Below are 14,165 nucleotides of genomic sequence, written 5' to 3' on the forward strand. Positions count from 1 at the left end.
TGCTCCCACTGTCCAAGCCAACCACCGAACCTGTGAGTGAGGCTATCCCAGACCAGCTCTCACTCAGCTGATCCATCAGTTGACTAAAACTGCATGAAAGAGCCCACATAAAACCAAAAGTAAAACACTACCCAGATGAATCCAGTCCCAAATTGCCAAGTAATTGCTATTTTAAGCCACTAAGTTTTTTGTTGTTGTTTTGTTTTTTATATCTTTATGGGAGTATAATTTCTTTACAATGGTTTGTTAGTTTCTGCTTTATAATAAAGTGAATCAGTTATACATATACATATGTTCCCATATCTCTTCCCTCTTGTGTCTCCCTCCCTCCCACCCTCCCTATCCCACCCCTCTAGGTGGTCACAAAGCACCAAGCTGATCTCCCTAAGCCACTAAGCTTTGAGGTGGTTTGTAATACAGCAAAAGCTAATCTATACTATAATACGATTTGGTCAAGTGGGTTTATCCTTGAGAATGCAAGGTTGGTTCACTATCAGCCAGTCAAATCATGTGATTCACTATATTAGTTAAATAAAAGGAGAAAATCATATCATCATTCTTTTTAGATAGAAGAGATAAAAAACATCCCATGAGGTTCAAAATCTATTGGGTAGGGTAAATTTTATAAAACTAGATCCAAATAATAACTATCTTTCCTTGATAAAGGCTATATACCAAAAATACATGGCACATGTATACACTAACAAAAATTATTATACTAGTAATTTTTTAAAAAAATTAGCATTTCCTTTAAGGAGAGAATTGAGATAAAGATTTCTAACATTACTGGTCTATTGGAACCGACCTTTTTGGAGCTGTGTATTGAGAGAAATAGAAAGAGAGAGAAGGTTTAGAAGAATACAGATAAAAATGTCATATTTATAGATTGTTTTGATTATGTATTTCATTGGAAACACAGGAAAATCAATAAGCTATTAAATCTAAGAAAAGAGCTCAACATAGGGGCTGGAAAAAAATTAATACACCAAAATCAATTGTGTTCCTCCATAGCATCAATATCTAGATACAATACAAGATGAATTTACCACAGTAACAAAACCTATAGAGAGTATGGGGTTTCACCTAATAAATTATGCAGAAAATCTTCATAATGAAAACTTTATTAGAGGACACATGAGTAAAAGAAATATATATCACAGGTATGGATGAGATGACTTACTATAATAATATAAATGTCCTTATATTAATCTATAAAATTAAATGCAACTGTAATAAAAGGCCAAGCTCTTTTTTTTTGAGGGACAGCATAAAAAAGTGATTCTAAAATGTATCTGGGGGACTTCCCTGGTGGCGCAGTGGTTGAGAATCCGCCTGCCAATGGAGGGAACATGGGTTCAATCCCTGGTCCAGGAAGATCCCACATACCACGGAGCAACTAAGCTGGTGCACCACAACTACTGAGCCTGCGCGCTAGAGCCTGGGAGCCACAACTACTGAGCCCGCGCGCCTAGAGCCTGTGCTCCGCAACAAGAGAAGCCACCGCAATGAGAAGCCTGAGCACCGCAACAAAGAGTAGACCCCGCTCGCTGCAACTAGAGAGAGCCTGAGTGTAGCAACGAAGACCCAGTGCAGCCAAAAATGAATAAATTAATTAATTTTTAAAAATGCAGATTAACAGCATGTGGTGACAAAGGATATGGCGAGAGAAATTCCAAGTATTGCTGGTGAGGGGAAAATGGTACAGCTATTCTGGGGAGGAATCTGTGAAATAAGGCATATATATGACTTCTACCTCAGCTATTCCACGGCTGCACTGTTACTCTGCACTGTTACTCAAGGGGACATGTGGAAAGAGTGTATTAATGCTTTATGGTGGACATAAAGTGTTGAAAATAGCCTAAGTATGTATCACCAGGGTAATGGATAAGCAAAACATGGTATCAACATATGGTGGAATATTAGACAGTGGCCAGAAGCAATAATTTCTATGGAGCAACACAGACAAATTTTAAAACAATAATTTTGTGTAGAAAAAATAAAAGAATAGGATGTGATTCTTAGTCGATACTACTTTTGCAAAAATGAGAAAATACAAAACAATTCGGTATTTCAAATATATACATATGTTTAAAATAACTATGAAAGGTGAGTTGGGAAATTACATATTAAATGGCCCAAATGGTGCTATATAGGGGAAAATAAAGGAAATAAATCTGGCAGAGGAACGTCGGGGCCAAAACCAATCTTAAAAGTATTAGAAAATAGAGTGACCATACACACTGATGATAGAGTGACATGAACTGAGGCATATGGTCCCTTTTGAGTAAATGCCTTAAATACAAACTAAAAAAATAATGTCATAAGATTTACAAGCACTATAAAAATATTTAGCAGTATTGCAGTAGATAGTAGAAATATATAACCTTTCAACTTAAATAAAAACAAGACTGATGAAATATCATCTTTGTTCCCATGTCGTCCATGCTAAGGAAGAAATAATAAATCAGCTTTTAAGATAGAATTTTTTACAATGAGAGATAAAAAACAAACAAAAAGAAACCCTAACTGTTTATCCCATGAAGGGAGAAAAAAACAATTTGAAAAGTCAGAGTAGAACTCTCTAAGGACAATATTTAACATCAATTTTTGTAAAACAGAATTTTAAGAAGCTGGTTTTGAATTGTTTATAGAGTTTCTAATTAGCATGCTGAGGAAATATAGGGTCCATCTTAATCCAGAAGCAAATAAAAAGTTCTGACTCTTAAAATTCTAGGCTCTAGAGTAGGTGCGTGCTGGTGTGCTGGTGTGTATGTGTGTGTGTGTGCACATTTGCTGTGTGTTTTCAATAAACTCAAGAGTACATAAGGGTGTATGTTATTACATTGTAACAATTCTTGAGCAAGTCTAACTGAAGGTCAGTAGCAAACAAGTAGATGCCGCTTGGGTGGCCCCCCAAACTCTCAGGTAATGAGCAGATCTGGCTTGGCAATCATGTTCTGCTTTTAGACATAATGCATTTTTATGTTCTTGTTAGCATTGAAAGACTAACTTGAATATTCTGCAACTGATGAAATGGACAACAGAGCAGTAACCTAGAGTTTACATGTATTTGGGGCAGTAAAACTTTAGTTCTAGATTTAACTTGGATATTAGTCCTAATTTAACTTGGATTTTCTACAACGCATTTTTTCCCTATAAACTGGAGGTATATACCACCATAATCCTAAAAAACCTGTGACTTTGGGCTTCAGGGGTCTAAGCCTTCTCTCTAAGTGACTGAAAGGTACAACTGGATATTAGACCTGTCTAAAAATTGTCCTTTTCTGTCCTCACATACAAGGGTTCAGCTTGATTTTTGGATAGCTGTCAGTAAAAAAAAAAAAAAAAAAAAAAGTGCAAAGAGCTAATGCCTTTTGCTACAAGACAAAACAATTTCTCCTGGACATGCAGTAATAGGAGGCAATGCCATGTGTTGGAAGCATGCACATATTTTATGATAGATATTAATCTGGAGGTTAACAGCTAGGTGCTCTGGCTGAAGTAGTTTATTTCAAACATACATATAATGTTAACCCACTTTGTAACAAAGCCTTCAACATTTCATATGCAAATTCGTTTTTCTTTCTAGTTTAAGCCCAAGGAAATCCCTATAAATCTTGTCTCCAAAGAGAAAATATAAAGAATTCATAAGATTATGGAGTTCTTATCAATTGTATAAAAATCTAGAAATGTACGAACTAGACAAAAATGTAGACGTCTAAGAGAACGTCCAACAAATAGAAAAGTAGAGGACTGCACTGAGATTGCAATCCTGAGAAAAATACATTATTTCTAAATGAAAAAGTAAATGGAGATAGTATAAATTAAAGCCAGAAGAAAAATTTTAAACCTACAAAAATACGAGTCAATACAAAGTTAAAAACCCATGAATTTTACTATATACCCAAAGGCTTCACAACAGATCTCATGAATATCACAAATTAAAATAAAACAAACAAAAGCCAGAAATATTGTTTTCCCCAAATTGTACTACTACCTGCTTATTGCTTCAGTGGTAAGAAGAAAAATTATCTTCAAATAGTTAAATTATATACCTACTTATATTTTAACTCTTAGGTGGATCTTGTTATATAATATATATGATCTTTAAAGAAAACTTGTTGGTTGTTTATTTTGGCATCTCTTAGGAAATTCCTATTTAATTAGATAAATCTCCTTAGATAACTCTTAAATAAAAATAGATGCAAATATAGTATGTTTCATATCATTCATTTTAGACCTCTAAGAGTTGGAAAAGCTCAACCTGGAGAAGAAACTAGTTTTATTGAGGGAAGAAACTACTTTCCAGTTTAGAAGAGGAGGGATTATCCCATTTCTGTACAGGAAGCAATCAGGAAGATACAAAAAGAATGATCCTTGCCTAGTGCTAAGGCCAGAACTACTGTGAATATTGTACCAGATCTTGTAAAAACAGCCACTGTGCTGGCACTCACAGGCCTGGGTCATGGTGTGTTCAACAATAAAACTTTGTTCCAAAGGATGGAACTCCTTCGGGCCAAAAAGCTTTCACCTGCATTATTCCATCAACCTCACTGTTTTGTTATGGGAAATGTGTTTATTTTTTGAAATGACATTGAAATATATCCTTAAAAGAACACTTTAGGTCTCAACAAGATTCTCTTCTCTTTCAGCCAACACATTACCTTTTAGAAATCAACAGTCTACTTCTTTCTTTAAATCATCACATTTCAAAGCTGTAGCAGCTAATAAATGTTAATATAATTTTTCCAAAACTGCAATCTCCCTAAATTTCTATGCTGTCTTCTTTATCCTGTCTTTTCAAGGTAAAGGTATCTTTCCAGTTTTCTTAGCATTATCAGGATTATGGATTTTGTTCATTGTTAAAGTTCGTTATTTATGGACATAAGTTAATGTAAATGCAAAAATATCTCGTATTATTCACAAGCTGGCTGACTTAAATCACTCGCTCTTAAAGCAACTTTACTGCTCTCCAATCTGTTCAAATGCACGGAAATATAAATTCAGGATGATGCGGCTTTTCTGCAATGCTTTCTTTTCAGGCTGCAGTCTACATGACAGCGTTATACCTTATCCTTGCTGCTGTTGTTGTTCAATCTATAAAATCTCTCTTGAAGACCCCCAAAACAGCTTGTAATTTAAACTTTTACTTTTGGTGACTCACTGTTTTCAAACTGCCATCTCTGACCATATCCCCCTTCCAGGGGAATTTATGCAGACTCTTAACCCATAATTGCTTTACTCTTTACCTCTATTTCTGGGTTCTTAAATTAACTGTTACATCAGTGTTCTTCATTACTCAAATTATTTTTTCTTAAGAACTTTTCCTGGAAGTAAGTTCATGCTACTTTTGACAAGCAAACATTTGACCTCTGAAGGAATTCTTATGGAAATGGGTTTATATCCCAAATGCACCACCAAAAATCTTTGTGACCTTGCATAAACGTCCCTTACCATTTCAGGTGCTATCTTTGCTTGACTCCAAACTGAACTGATTAAAACTATGAGCATCTAGCTGTTATGCACTTTTGTCTCAGTTTGGTCAATGAAACTCTCAAAAATCCATCAGATTTTCATTATTTTTATCATTAGCCTGTTTGTGTAAAATAAGTTACCATTTATGGAGCCAGTGTTCTCCTTTATTCCGGCATCCAATCATTGTAAATATTTCTCATGGACACATTCTTAGAAGGGCCTATGAATAACCTGGCCTCTTACTGATTCTCCCTTTTGGAGTCTTACTAGCCAGACTTCCCCAATAACTTTCAGAGAGAGTTTTCCCCCTTTCCGGGTCTTCTTTTTGACTTCTATACGCCATAGAACTTTCAAAAGTCATCACACCAATACTAATATTACCACATACCCTCCAAAAAGCTCCAAGCTGTTTATGCCTATTCATTAAGTTAATACTTTATCAAAACTTGTCCAATTGAGTAGTTTTAGCACAGATATTTTACACAGTTTAGCACAGACATGCTCTGTTTAAGGCTGACAGATCCATTAGGAATTAACTTTCTGGTACATTTTCCCTCTGACATTTTCCTCACAACTGTGTTTCCTCATAACTGAGCCATCAGTTATCTCTTGTCTATAGAAAGGCAGATAAGAGAAAAGAAAGCTAAGTGAGAAAAGATATGTAAATAGACTAGCACAATATTGGACACATAGTAAGTATTCAATAAATGATAGCAAGTATTCTTACCCTTATCCTCACATTAGTTTATATGTATTAAAAACTGATTACTGGACTCAACTCTTACTTCCATTGCTCATTAGATCCTCACAGAAACCTTGGAGGAAGCGAGGTTTTATCCCCAATTTACAGGTTGGGAGACTGCAGCCTAGAGGGCTTAAGTACCTTAACTGAAGTCATATAGTCAAGAAATAAGCCTATATTTGTCACAATCACTTGCCCATGCTTTGACGTGACACCACCACCCATCATTTACCCAGCTTCACCAAGGTACTACTAAATTTTTTACTCTTATTCTCCTCTCTTTGCTTCATACTGCCATTGTCACCAGCCCAGTCAAATTCACTTTTAATTTTCCAATGTTAATGAAGGGAGTAGAAGGTGGAAATTGAGGTTAAAGGAGGAAACTTTAATGTTATTCAAGGATGACTTCATCTTAACTTCCAGCCTTCGTCTACCCATTCTCTGCTCCAGTCACACGCAGAGTATTTGCTATCTCTTCCATAAGTCTTGACTTTTCTTGTCTTTATGCCACTTTTCTTTTCTCCATTTGCAATGAATCTCCCTTTCCCTTGGTTCTTCACCATTTCTTACTCCATGCTCTCCATTAAAATTCAAACCTACCTTTAAAGCCCAACTCATATACCAGTTGTGTCCTGCAGTCGCCTGGATCTGCCAAGTCAGAACTAACCACTTGCTCCTCCGTGCTCCTGCAATGGCAATGATGTTAGAAGGGCGAGTGATTTTACAGCTCACTCACCACCTGCGGGAAATATGTCCTCTTTGCCCTTCCACATCCTTTCTCCACCCAACTCTATATGGATGGCTTGCATGGCCTATCTTAGTAAGTGTCCTTGCTCTAGCTACTGTTTGGTTCACCAATGAAGAGTACCAATAGAAGACTGTAGGGAATGAAGGAGGGGAGTGAAGTTAGGGTATTAATTCTTGCCAAATTGCATCCCCCAACTAACGTATAGTGCTTCTCCGTGGGGCATCACAGCATCTTTGGGGAGGACTCTCTCTCCAGCAAGGCTTCCTTTCTCTTTCATCTCCTATAAAGGTAGCCACACTTTTACTGAACCCAGGGCACTACACTATCTCTTGATTCTCTACATTGGGCTCAATTTATCCTTATTGATGTACCCCTGATTTCCTGCTGAGACCCTGTCTGATGAAATTCGTAACATGCTCTTCTAAGCTGTTAATTTTACAAACCACATTATTACACTTATTAGAAGAATGTCTTCAGGATGTGTCAGTAAGCTCTGACTGATGATAATGGTAAACAGCTAGAATTTATGGAACATAAAGTATGCTTTGGTTACTCTCTTGAGTACACCATGTGCATTATTCTAATTAATTAAAATCACTATTAGCTAAGCAAGGCACACAGATGCTAAGAGGTTCCCAGAAGTAACTTGCTCATGGTCACCCCAGTGTCTCAGTAGTGTTTAGGACTCAGATCTGTCCAAAGCCTAAACCTTAAGTTCTAGGTCTAAGCAGTGGCTCTCAAACTTGAGTATGCATCAGCATCACCAGGAGAGCTTGCTGAAACAGGCAGTGGGCCCCACCCCCAGAGTGTCCGAGTCTGTAGGTCTGGACCAGGGCCCAAGACTTTCACTTCTAAAAATTCCTACGTGCAGCTGATGTGCTGGTCTGGGTACCAGACTTTGAGAACCACTAGTCCAGGCATTTTAGGCCCAGAATTTCAGGTGTTAGAATAATTTTCTGGTGATAAATTGTCGAAAAAAAAAAAAAGCACTGCATTTTCCTGTTTGTAAGGAGGTAATACATTCAATCTTAAAGAGTCAATAATGGGGCTAAGTATTTAAGAAAGAAGAGTTATTCTCCAGGAAGATGGGAGGAGATGGACATTCTAAGGACAGGAATGCCCTTTCAGGAAACTTGCAAAGGGAAAAGAAAAATAACATAGTAAGATTCTGCTATCCAGTGTTCACAGAACATGAGTGGGATACCCTTGACTGGAAAATGGGAAGCCAACTTTTGCTCACCATATACATACCGTATTCAGTACAAATGTTTATTAAGAATCTCCAAAAGCTAGACACTAGGCATCAGGGCTACACTGATAGAGCAGATAAAGTGCCTGGCCTCAGGGAGCTTGTGCTTCAGATGATGTACCTCAGCTAGATAGACTGAATGATGGATACTATATTGGGTTCACACTTCGTCTCAAGAAAAACATATATCCATAGACGTGATCCAGGAGTCAAATGGCAAAAGACCTAGCCTCAAAGTGAGTGTTAATTTCATTAAATGGTAGGTAAAAATTATTTTATATGCCGAGATAGGCTCTGCTTAAAAGACACACTATTCCTCCAAACGTATTATACAAGCCAGCTTATGAACCTGTGACTTTTTCTAGGAGAAATGTTGCCTTCTTTCCCAAGAAGGGAGCAGTAGGGGTCGGGGTGGAAATAGTTTCATCATCAGAGGCACAGTCTCACTACTACTGCTCAGCTCCAATTCGCAACCTTCTGAATGGTTTCCAGACTAAGTAATTTAGCAAAGTGATGAAGAAAAAATGGCCCATTAATCTTATGATGCGTGTTATAACTTCACTCTGGGTTTAGCATAGGAAAAATATTATTTGCATTGATTAGAAATATGCTTTATGGCTGCATATATTATTCACTCTGAAGATTCTAAAATTATTAGCTGGGTTGACATGATGAACTGCACAGGAGTACTTCTAGATGGCATCTCAATGTCATCTGTTACTCACATCATATAGGTCTAGGAATCAATATGTATTTTACTCAATATGAGATCTTATTCCAAACATCAAAATATACCTGTTTTTATTCGATGGTTATCATCATGAAATTAGCAGCTAAATGTCATTTAGAAAATTCAAATCAAGTAAATTACTGTATTAACTGTCCAACTATGATTATGATTTTCCTCCACTTATAGCTGAACCTAATATAATGATCTGGTCAGTCTGACTAGGAGGATTTATTCATTAATTTACTCAAATGTTCTGAGGTATATTTTGAAGGACTTAAATGATGGTCTGGTTTGTAGGACCCAACAGTAAGGGTGCAGGTTTATCTCCTACAAGCTCTGTGACCTTGCCCAAGTGACTTAGCATCTCTGAGCCTCACTTTCCTAATCTGTAAAATGGAAACAATAATAGAACCCAAGTTGTAAAGCTGCAAGAAAAAAAGTAATATGGTAATATATTTTGGCACAAAAGAGCAGTTACGCTGATGGTCATTATTTGTGAATATTGTTGCTAAGATTATTGAAAACCTGTTGCGTGTTAGGTGCTGTTCAAGGACTAGAATTTTAAGACTGTTCTTCACCTTTATCCCAGTTTTACCTGCAAAGTTCTGCCATGCACTGGAAGAACATACTGGTATTTCTAGGGAAGGGGACCACTCAGGTGACATTTTTTTTCACCAGGTAAAGTATACAAAGGTTATAGTGTATCTTTTGAGTCCTTTGGACGTCTAGTTACCTTTCACTAGAATGATTCTAGTAGATCCTGATAGATACCTGAGACAAGGTCAGGTCAGTGACGTTGGTACCTTTTCTGGCTTAAGAGCATAGGGCAGAAACACAGGAAGAGAGGTCTTCCTTTTCCACTCCTGTTACTAAGAACCCTCTCGAATAATGACAATCTGAAACAGATCACTACATTGTTGCACGCTGTAGAATCAAAGCAGTGCACAAAGCAAAGAGCACTGGCCTCCATTATACGTGCATTTCACTTGAGATTCACTTTTCTAGACCGTGGAGAAAGCAGATGTTCCAACACTTTCCAGGTACTGGAATATTACAATCTGGCCATCTCCACCACTGCATGTTTGATCACACTGTTCCCTGCAAATGGAATGCTGTTCCATCAAGGTCAGATTGACCAGTGCAAATACCTGATTTTATCGTACGGTCAGAACCAAATTAACTTACTGAAATTCTGCCCAGCTCAGGGTCTACCTTCTCTGTGAAACCTCCTGTGAGATCCCAAGTTACAAACAACCCTATCTTCTTCAGAAGACATTGTATACTATATAAATAGTAATTTACATATAAATATATGTATATGTGTCTGTATTTCTTTGTTACATTAAGTTACAGCTTCTGTGGTTTCTCTTCTTCACTAAACTGGACGCCCTTATCATCACAGTGGCCATGTACATCATTGTATCCTCCAAAACATCCAGATAATAATATCATGGATTCAGTATATAGTTGTTTAATAGAAAACAATTAACTGACCACTGCAGAATACTAGTGTCTCTCAAGGTGTGTTCAGTGGATCATAAATCCTATGAGACAGTCCATGAAGGAAAAGATTTCAAATAAATTTGGGATCTGTTGTCCACTACATCTCCTTATCAGAGACTCATAATTCACAAGACTCGTAAAAAGCTCTGTAGCAAAGAAACTGTTGACTTAGTTTGACCCAGTATTTCTCTTACAAGAGTATCAGTTCTGGAGGTCAAGGACATTTTCCACCTCTAATACAACATCTCTACTGCCTAGTAGAGTGCCTGGCACTTAGTAGACACCTAATAAATATTTGAATAAGTTTAAACATACATTCCCCTTTTAAGCTATAGAAGAAAAACATAGTATATAGTATATTTTGATTTACTTGGGGAGAATAATAATATGAATAGATAAATTTACACAAATCATCTTAAAGTATATATATTTGATAATACTTTTTTCCACAAATCTACACAATTGCACATTTAGTGGTGATAGTAAACAAACTACATTTGCTTCTGAAAACTTGCTAAGAAGGATGGCTACTAAAAACTACAACTTGAACCCAAAACAATTGATTTAGTTCATTGGTCCCCACTCCTTAGCAGTTTTAATATAGAAGAAAATAGACGCATATATTTCTTTTCTGCCATAATATGACATCATATAAGGAATGCTATGTTATTAGCTAGAAATAAGATTTGCTTTTGTTATTTTAGTACATTTGATCATATAAGAATAATTCTAGATTTTTTCCCCTCCTGTGACTCTCATAGCATCCCCATCTAAAATAGACTTTGGAGATTTAGATCAAATGTCATATCAATTGTCCTAGACTGCTTACTATGTGCTTTCACTATAGATTTTAATGTCAATAGAGAAAGGAGAAGGAAAAGTCAGAGGGAAATGAAACAGGTGTATGCAACACCCCTCTCTACTACCGACATTTCTCAGAATTCTGGGGGAAGTTGCATCTATAAGCGGAAAGTTTTTCACCATGGAACTCACGGTGGTAGAACTTCTCATGACGAATTTTTTTTCACTACTGAAGAAAAATATGTTTGATTTTACCATAACTGAAAAGTTCTCCTGTTTCTACTTCTGAGGTTTGCCCTCAAGACTACTGTTTACCTAATGGAAGGGACTCCTATGCATGGAGGAAAAAGTGCACCATTTGAAGGAAAAGCTAAAGGAGTGATATTCAGGTAGCTCCTCATTCCACCAATGAAAACATACACATAGATTTTCCACTTTACACCTCATTTTCCACCTTATTTTCATGATTTTGAAATGAATATGTAGGGTCTGATGAGTTTGTCAATAGTCTATAATTATTAGTGTTATTAAAATAGAATACAAATGATAAGCCATATGTAAAAATGCTGTGTGAATAAACTGCTATACCCCAAATAATACAAATGAGTGAATGGCAGTAAATGCTAAGAGGGATTAACAACATAAAGGATATTAAAAAAATGATCACCATATTTCATACTTATGTGTCTTTTTCTCTCTCACTTTTTTTTTTTATTGCGGTACGCGGGCCTCTCACTGTTGTGGCCTCTCCCGTTGCGGAGCACAGGCTCCGGACGCGCAGGCTCAGCGGCCATGGCTCACGGGCCCAGCCGTTCCGCGGCATGTGGGATCTTCCCGGACCGGGGCACGAACCCGCATCCCCTGCATCGGCAGGCGGACTCTCAACCACTGCGCCACCAGGGAAGCCCTTCTCTCTCACTCTTACTCAACTCCTAAATAACTAAGAGAATATGCTCACAAATGGTAAGCATGTCTTGGATGTTCGATGTGTGTTTGTGGGAAAGAACAAAAAAAAAACTGCCTCAATTAGGTCAAATATCATACAAGAGATGAATGAGATTAGAGATGGGATTGGGATTTGTGTTAGTGACTCAATAGCTAACCAATCACAGATATGACAGTGTAGTGCAATATGCAAATATACTTTTAAACAACTTCTCTTAAGTTATCTACTGTTTGTAAAGACAATCACACTCAACTGCTCTGCACTTAACCCCAGAGCTTCTGAGTTAGAATCTGTTAGAAATAGGTACATGTTTCATTGCTTTGGCAACATTTACATGGCTCTGCATCAGGCAATACAACTGCTAAGATCACACCCTGGGAATTCAGGAAAGGCTAGTGTCCAGTTCTGGTCGTTCTACCACCCAACTGTGATCTAGGGTAAATTCCTGATAAAAAAAAAAAGAAAAAAGAAAAACCCTGAAGATGCTGAAACAGTATTTCCTACTTCACAGGGTTGTCATGGGGATAAAAGGTCATTAGGATAAAGTGCCTCTCACCCAGGAAACACTGATAAATGCTACTGATGCTACCATCATCATCATCATCATGACCGATCAAGAACATATTGCCACATGGAAATTCAACATTCCCTGGGCCATTCACAATTTTCCTTTAAAGGACTCATATTCTATGTGGGGTCTTAACACCTTCAAATAACAGAAAATACAAGTCTTTATGCCTTTTTTTCTGTAGCTAATTTTGGCATCTTTCACCTCTGTCCACTTAAGTGTTGGTTTAGCATATTCTTGTCACACAAAGAAGCTACTTCCCAAAGAGAGGAACAATGTGTCAAGTGACAAAGACATTGAGTGAAGTCTTTCACATCCTAGATTGTCCACGGTACAGCTCAGCTGGTCTCTGGGTTGGAAGGCCTGGGTCTACTTTGCTCGTCTGTTACAGGGGAAGGGACATGGTCCTTAGCATGTGCTCTGTGAAACAGAGGCAGCTGCTGGTAGAAGTATAACACAAGCAGAACTGGCTTCAATTCTTCCTTCTTAGGTCTTTTTCTTCTTGTTCAGCTGTTCAAGGAACTTGCCTGCCCTCTGTCCCTGCCAGGACGATGTTACATCTGCCTGGATAAGTAGGTCACCATTGTATATCAGGAAAGGTCTTATTTGGAATCATCAGGAACCGGATACGGCTAATTTGAGCAGAAAAAGAAACTTTTGGAAGTTTATGGTGAGGTCTCAGTAACTACAAGCAGACTAAACAACCGTAAGCCAAGCCTATGCTATTGCAATTATAGGATCAGGCCGAAGTGATGTTATAAGTCCTAGCTGGCCTTGCTACCAAGCAGGAACAGGAAACAGGAGGTTGACCCAGCACTGCGGGCCTTGCTTCTTTACATCATTTATTTGTCATTCAAAATCCAAGAGAGGGGTGCAGTTGGCCAACCCGAGGTCGCCCGACTGTTTTCCATCTGTAAGGGAGACTGAGCATGTGAATAAACAGTATATCTGACAAGTTCAGCTTGTATAACGAGAGGAAGGCTCTGTTTCTCACCAAGACCCACAAAGTGGAAAATTCCCCAGAGAAAGGAATTTCAGATCAGATGCTTGGAAAGTTAAAAACAACAACAACAAACAAATGCAGATGTGGAATTAAAGACATGGAGTCATTAAGAACCTATATGTGGAGTGATTCAGACCTGAGTTCACATCTGGAGCAAGCTACTCAATCTTGCTGAGCTTCAATTTTCTTTAAAGGAAACAACGTGGAAGATGATATCCACATGTAACTTGTGGTACACATGAAGGAGGGTAGTACAGTATATGATGCCTGGCACATCCTATGCATTTTCTAAAACTACTACTAGTCCTATTATTATTGTTACTTATTATACAATTTATTGTAGAAATTAACAGGGAGAGTATTAATAAATGTTAATACAGTGCTAAGTGTCACATTTATG

General features: G+C 37.5%; 1 protein-coding gene across 29 annotated transcripts in view; it reads right to left on the minus strand.

Annotated features, from left to right (window-relative positions):
* Positions 1 to 14,165, minus strand: part of LOC307183366 (metabotropic glutamate receptor 7-like) — a 198,368-nt gene that overhangs the window by 149,662 nt on the left and 34,541 nt on the right. For 5 of the 29 annotated variants that reach the window (XM_079915758.1, XM_079915747.1, XM_079915743.1 and 2 more), the window contains exon 5: positions 6,818 to 6,903. The exons of 23 other annotated variants lie outside the window; for them this stretch is intronic. The gene's annotated coding sequence lies outside the window, so the exon portion shown is untranslated. One more of the 29 variants, XM_079915760.1, reaches the window with a different exon arrangement.

The sequence above is a fragment of the Stenella coeruleoalba genome (genome assembly GCF_951394435.1).
Source record: "Stenella coeruleoalba genome assembly, chromosome: 3".
Lineage (NCBI taxonomy): Eukaryota > Metazoa > Chordata > Mammalia > Artiodactyla > Delphinidae > Stenella > Stenella coeruleoalba.